Below are 7,589 nucleotides of genomic sequence, written 5' to 3' on the forward strand. Positions count from 1 at the left end.
GAAAAGCTAAGACTGGTGTGAGAAAGCATTCTACTGAAATGATAAAGGGGGCAGAGAATGTTTTACAAATAGATTTACTTTTGCTCAGTTTTTACCTTCTCTACTCTAGTCTACTCTACCCTGACTTCCTCCAATGTTCTGGAGCGTCATAAAATTATAACTGTTTCCTTCAAAGTTCCACATTTCCCTTTGTCCTTTTGAAGCTCAAGTCCCTCCTCCCACCTCTAAGCCCAGTTGCTGGTGTCCCTCCATCTAGCTTGTAATTATATACAAATTGGCACTTACACATTGTCTCTCTTAGTAGATCATAAGCTCTTGGGGACAGGGAGGATTCCTTTTTTGAGGGTGAATCCCACTGGCTTTGTAGCTTTAGAGTCTGACATAGAGTCCAAGCTTAGTAAATTCTTGTGAATGGGTTGATTGAAACTGTGAAGGCCACAAACTGGGAGATTTGGGAATGGAACAGAGAAAGCACTAGAAAAGTACTGAGCCTTAAGGTCAGTCTGCATTTATTAGGCACCTACTCTCTACCAGGCACATTATTAGACACTGAACTCTGAGAGTTCATTCTAATGTCAGAGAAAACAAGCAAAGAGCAATATACAATGGGAATGTATTCAGTTAAATTTAAGAGAATTACAGAAGCTATCTGATGTAGTTGACACCGAAGAGACTGCCATTCTCTGCCACACTAACCCACCACAGTTCAGTACTAGCTGCGTTTAGATGTTGAAATTCTGTGAAAATTTTTATTTTTCCTCTTCCTCCTGAAATTTGAAAAATGGAAATTGTTCAGTATAACCTTCTTTTTATAGAACATTTATGCTCCCAGTTCCCTCTGTGTGATCTCAAAATTCATTCGCATTTCATAGACAGTTTCTAGATAGACAAGGAATAACAATCCTAGGATTTTAGCTCTGCTCACTGATGTATATCCTCATCACTAATGGCAATCTAGTCTAGAAGGCTGGTTATATGCTATCGCCCTCTCCATCATGTACTAGACTCAGTCTGAACCAGCTTGGGGGAGCTGATTGTTAAATGTTCATTGTTAGCATTTATACTTGGGAAATCAGAGGCCCTGGTCAGTAGCAAGCAGCCAAGGACAATTGGAGTAATCTAGAACAAAGGTGACATGCATCCTTCCAGTTGGTAGAGGGTGGGGGACTATGGGCATGCAAAATAGCATACCTTGTTAGACTGTCTTGCTTTGTCAATCAATTATCTTAACTATTTCCATCCTCCCTCCCCCAATTAGAATCCCTCAGTTTCTTCTAGTCTAAGCTCATTCATCACCTCCTCCATCACCCCATCTTCCCAGTTGCTATCCCCAAATTACTTTGTTTTTCATTTATTCAAATCTTGCACATTTTCTTATATGTAGGTAAACTGCCCTCCCCCAGGAGAAATGGCCCTCTGCTACATCAAGGGGGGAAGTCCTTTGGTTTTATATTTGAAAGAGAAGAAGCTCAAATACCTATTACAACAGAGACAAGGAACGTTTGTTGATTAATTGACTGAATTGTTACAGGGGAGAGTTCAATTAGGGCTGGGACGGTGAATCAGAAAATGACTGATGTTTTTAAAAAGCATCAGTAAAAAGAGTAAGGAGAATGAGTTAGTGAGGAATCCAAGCCTAGCTCTTCCACCCTAAGCCTTACAGCATCATTGTTCATAGCCTGCATCCTGAGCCAAGACTAAGCATGGCCAGAATCCTCCCTGTCTGCAGGTCCCAGGGGCTCTGGAAGTCTCCCCCTTTGCAGCATTTCTTTCTGTCACCTCTGCTGCAGGTATCAGCTTTATGTTCAAGTCTAGCTTCCAGGCTCAGACCCTTCTGGAGCCTCTGCATCTCAGGAGACACATTCTGTGACTTTCCATCAGACAAATAAGCCGGAGATGATTCATCCCCAGCTTAAGGGGCAGCTGCCATATTTATGGAATGACACCTTTCTCTGTCAGGAATCATGATGTGGGATTTAAGTTGCCAACACCAGAGGCCCTGGTCAGTGATTCAGCAGGCAGCACACTAATAGAACCTTTTTATTTGCCAAGTAGAAAAGTCAAGACTTAGGAAAAACTGAGGAAAAGTAAATCTATTTTTAAAACCTTTCCCCCATTCAAATTTCAAGTGTGAGATGCTGCAGCACTAGGCTGGTCCTTAAATCCCCAAACATGGTCTAGCATTTATTCTGTAAATACCAGCCCCGTGGAACAGCCGGCATCTTGAATTCAAGAGGCAGCAGGTATCACGAACAGAAGACTGAGCACATAGTCAAGGAGACCTGGGTTCAAGTAGCTGCCATGGCAGGTAATCCAAGTCCCTTAATCTCTCAATTGTTATATGTTCATTAGCACACTTTTGCAGGCCTCTCTCCAGTAGAGTAGAAACTCCTTGAAGGCAAGGGCTATCTTAATTTTTGTATTCCTATAACCAGCATCTAAAGTATCTGGCCCATTTTACTCTTAGATGTTATTATATTGAGGTGAATAACCTCGAGGGGCAAAGAGGTGGCATGGTAGTGCAGAGAGTGCTGGGTCTGGAGTCAGAAAGACATATCTTCATGCATTCAAATCCAGCCTCAGACACTTAATATCCGAGTGACCCTGGACATGTCATTTTATCCTGTTTGACTCAGTTTCCATATATATATATATATATATATATATATATATATATATATATGATGAATTGGAGGAGGAAATGGCAAACTATTTCAGTATCTCTTCCAAGAAAATCCCAAATGAGGTCATAAAGAGTTGTACATGACTGAAAAATACCTGAATAATATTCTCAAGGTTCTACTTAGATGATAAAGGAGCTGGATGAAACTACAGGAAGGAATGGTTCCAACACTCTTCTGTGATGCTCTTCTATTTTATTATGTTTAATAAATGTCTGTTGATTAATTTCTCCATGAGGGGAGTTCCCACTATGAAAGTTTTCTCATATTGTTCAAATCATATTTCCAGACTATCCACCCCCCAAATTGTCTGATGTTTCAATTTAAAGTTATTCTTCTTCTGATCTGCTAGCAATTCTCTCCAACAATATCTTTCTACAGTACAATAAAAACACAAATTCAAAGAGAAATATGATTCTACGGCTTTTGATCAGAAAGCTTCTAAACTCAATGAAAAAAGAATGGTCTTATAAAATGAGATTCTTGACTAAAACTTCCTTGTGCTCCCAAGCGCCTCACTAGACAACATGCAACGTAAAGCTTTAGAAACGTATCTTTATTGGACAAAATTCCAAAGGCTGAAGCATGAGAAGATGGCCTTCATTTTTAATACAAATTACAGCTTGCTTGCCACTGTTGAATGGAAGTCACTGAGAAGCTTGTGGTCTCGGGACTGTTATTAGTAATTCATAGGAATCGATTACCTGAAGAGCAGGAAGATCTTTACTGTTTTATAGCAGAGATGATAAATACTACTGTTTGTTGGCAGGATTCCCCCCCTCTCCTTTTTAAAAAATCTTTAAACAGTCATTAAAACTTCTGGAAATCCCACTGGCTTGAACAGGAGTTTGCCATCCTTGGAGTGTTTTATGCCTCTTGGAGAAGAATTCCTTATAATAACAACAGAGCTCTGGGCCTGATGATGTTTATGTGAGCCAGACGACTCCTTGGAAAGTGGGACTGGGTGACAGAAAAAATGGTCTCTGTCTTCCCAGAGGCACAAGCCTGATCAGGGAAACTGTCCAATCCAAAGCCTACCCACAAATTACAGGGAAAGAAGGTCAAGTTGTACTTTGGCTCTGAGATATTAAAATCCCCGAGAATCAAAATTCACTTGTATTTGTTTTGAATTTTTTTGTATGCTGATTTAGAAACTTTTTTTCCTGATAGAATAGAAGAACCTTGAAGGCAGGGACAGTATCACTTTTGTCTTCATTTTACTAGCATCTGACCCATAATAGGTTCCTGTTCACAATATTAACATTTTAAAATAAATGTTTGTTAACTGACTTTAATCATGATAGTACTGAATTGAATAATTAAGTGCTTAGGAAGCTATACTTGCCAACACTAGACTCCTTGTGGAAGGAAAATCATTTTCAAGCTTGTTTTTCACTTTCCTTTCCAAGAAATTTCAAATGTCCAGTGTCGCTAATGTCTTTTGAGTCACTCATCCATTCAACCCACATTTATTAAATCCCTTCTGTGTGGAGACACAAAATCCAAAAGTGAGAGCCCCTGACCTCATATGAGTAGAATCTCCCAGGGAGAATAGGGCAAAAAACAATTTTATATACATATTCCCAAACAGAAGTGACACACACCTAAGAAAAGAAAAAGTGCTGTGAGATCCAGTTATGGAACAAATCGAGAAAGCTTCACTAGAACTAGATTTAGGGGCAGCTAGGTGGTTCAGTGGATAGAGCACTGGCCCTGGAGTCAGGAGGACCTCAGTTCAAATCTGGCCTCTGACTAGCTGTGTGGCCTTGGCCAAGTCGCTTAACTCCATTTGCCTTGCAAAAAAACCTAAAAAAAAGAACTAGGTTTAGAATAGCAGTTATTCATATTTTGTTAATAGGTAGAGATGAATTAGCTCTTCTATATGCCTAAAGTTCAGGGTTCAGCATGAGACCAGAGTGGAATTCATTGCTGGAGGGAAGGGGTCCAACGGTCAAGAACCTTTTTCAACCAGTCCAACCCTTGTCCTTTTGATAAAACAGAGGAGTATGATGGAAAAGTTTGAATAACAACAATCAGAAGAAGAATTTCTATCTAGCGCTTGCTTGATGCCAGACATTGCTTTATTTCAGTTGATCTTCACAATCCCCTGAGAGGTAGGTGCTATTTTTCCCTTTATTATGTTAAAAATTTAACCTAACTTTCAGTTCCAAATTTTATCCCTCTCCCCTTCTGGAAAGAGTAAATAATTATATGTAGGTGATATACATGCTCAAAAATGTAAAATAGTTTCATATTAGTCACTTGGTGCAAGAAGATGAATCAAAAGAGAATGAAAAAAAATGAAAAATGTCCTGCTTCAATCTATATCCGTACGTTATCAGTTCTTTCTCTGGAGGCAGATAGTATGCTTCATTCTTTGTTCTTTGGGAATCTCTTGGATCATTGTATTGCTGAGAACAAAATCAATCACAATTCTTCAAGGAGCAATGTTGCTATTACCTGTGTCCAATGTTCTCCAGGTTCTGTTCACTTCACTTTGCATTAGTTCATGTAAATCTTCCAGATTTTTCTGAAGTCATCCTGCTCATCATTTCTTACAGCACAATAATATTCCATTACAATCATACATCACAATTTTTTCAGTCATTCCTCAATTGATGGACATCCCTTGGACTTTCAATTCTTAGCCACCACAAATAGAGCTGCTATAAATATTTTTGTACAAATAGAATTGCAGGTAGTTATTATTCCTGTTTTTATAGATGAGGAAACTGAGGCAAACAGAAATGGCATGACTTGCCCAGAGTCACACAGTGACATTGTGTGAAACTAAATTTGAATTCAGATCTTTCTGACTTCGGGTCCAGTATTCTATTCACAGCATCACCTGAAATGTTTTAGAGCACTTTTTTCTATAGTTTCACCCAGTTCCATTTTCATTTGAGGAAGTAGAGTCCCGAAGATATTTATCTCTGCATACTACTGACTAAGGATAAAATGGCTTTCTGACAAGTGAGAGCTGAACTATAGGATTCAGAGGCAATGAAGAAGAAAAGAGTTCAAAGAGAAATTCAAAGAAATAAGAAAGAAAATCTGATCTCCATCTGAACATTTAATACTTTTTGTTAGCAGAATGACTTAGGATAGTTTTATCACCATTGACTAAAAAAGATGATTGAGGAAAACTGTAGCCCTACAGAGGGGTTTACATGGGAGATACTAACCACAGCATGTCCAGGATGTTGGACGTGTTCAGGGATGATTTTCAAGGTCAGGGAATTGCCTGATCCTGAAGATAACTGCATAGGAAAAGTCTGGTTGGAGTGGCAATGTGGGGAGCAGCAGAAATATGAAGCTCAATGAGAAACAGCAGAGAACACCACCCTATCTATCAATCAGCTGACTAGTATTTTTCAACACTAGTTATGTGTCAGTCTCTGTGCTATGCATTAGAGAAACAAGAGAAAAGAATTCCTGCTCTCAGAGAGTTCACAGTCTAATGAGAGACATGTACCAATAACTAGGTACCAACAAGAGAAGCACGAGATAAATTGGGGACAGGGAAAGAATGAACATTAAGGAGGACTGGAAAAGTATTCTCCCAGAAGGTAGGACTTTATCTGAGACTTGAAGGAAGAAAGGGAAGCTAGGAGGCAGAGATAAGAGGGAGAGTGCATCTAGCATGGGGAAAAACCAGAATTTGGAGATGAGGTTCCCTAAAGGGGGAGCAGAAAAGAAGCCAGTGTTCCTGGATCACAGAATTCATGGGAGGGGAGTAAGAAGACTGGAAAAGGAGGAAGATGGTGAGTTGTGAAGGACGTTAAAAGCAAAGAGAGGCTTTTATATTTGATCCTTGCAGCAATAGGAGAAACTAGAGTTTGTGGAATAGTAGGAGGAAGATGGGGATATGGTCAGATCTGCACTTTAGGAGCATCAGTTCTTTTGTCCTTTGGACAGTTGAGTGGAGGATAGATTTAAGTGGGAAGGGGACTGACCAACAGGCTGTTGTAATAGTCCAGGTCTGAGGTGATAGCAGCCTGGATCAAGGTGGTGGCAGTGTCATAAGAAAAGAAAGAACATATATATATAAGAGATGTTAGGAAGGTGGAAAAACAGCATTTAACAATGAATTGGATATGAGAGTAAGGATAATAATAGGGAAATAGAAAATGAGAATTTGGGATAATGGGATAATGAATTCAATTTGTGCCATATTGAGTTTGAGATGTTTCCAAGACATCCTATCCAAAGTATCTCCTAGGTAACTGGAGATGTGAGGCTGAAGGGCAGGAACGAGATTGGGGCTGAATGAGTAAACATGAGAGTCATATGCATAAAGATGATAATTAAAACCAGGGAAGCTGATTAAACCACCAAGTTCCATCATGAAGAAAGAAAAGAGGGCCTAGAAGAGAGTCTAGGAGAACATTCACCATTAATAGGCATGACCAAGAGATTCAATAAGGAAGGGACAGTTAGACAAATGGGAGGAGAACCAGGGTAGAGTTTTGATTGAATGATGAAGTCAGAAGAATTAAGAGGAGAATAAGAGGAAAGCAGTGGGAGAACTAGTTTTTGATAGTCTCTTAAGGAGTTCAGTCACAAATGGGAAGAGAAACACAGATTGATGGCCAGCAGGGGTGGATGGATCATGTGAGTGACTTCTTTGAGCCTGAGCATGGGGAGAGACCTAGGACACTTTTGTAGGCATCAGGAAAGCATGCAAAAACAACAATGATAGAAGGGACGATCTGCTGGCAAAGATAGGCTGGATCCATTGTGCATGTCTTAGCAAGAAGGGTCACTTCTTCACGTGAAAGAAGAGAGAGTGCAGAAGGCATCTGAGGGGTGTGAGATGAGGAAAAAAAGAAAAAAAAAGGAAGTTGTCTGTGAATGATCTCGAATTTTTCAGTGAACAATGAGTCAATATTCTTAGCTGAAGGATAG

Source organism: Macrotis lagotis, chromosome 4, assembly GCF_037893015.1.
Source record: "Macrotis lagotis isolate mMagLag1 chromosome 4, bilby.v1.9.chrom.fasta, whole genome shotgun sequence".
Taxonomy (NCBI): domain Eukaryota; kingdom Metazoa; phylum Chordata; class Mammalia; order Peramelemorphia; family Peramelidae; genus Macrotis; species Macrotis lagotis.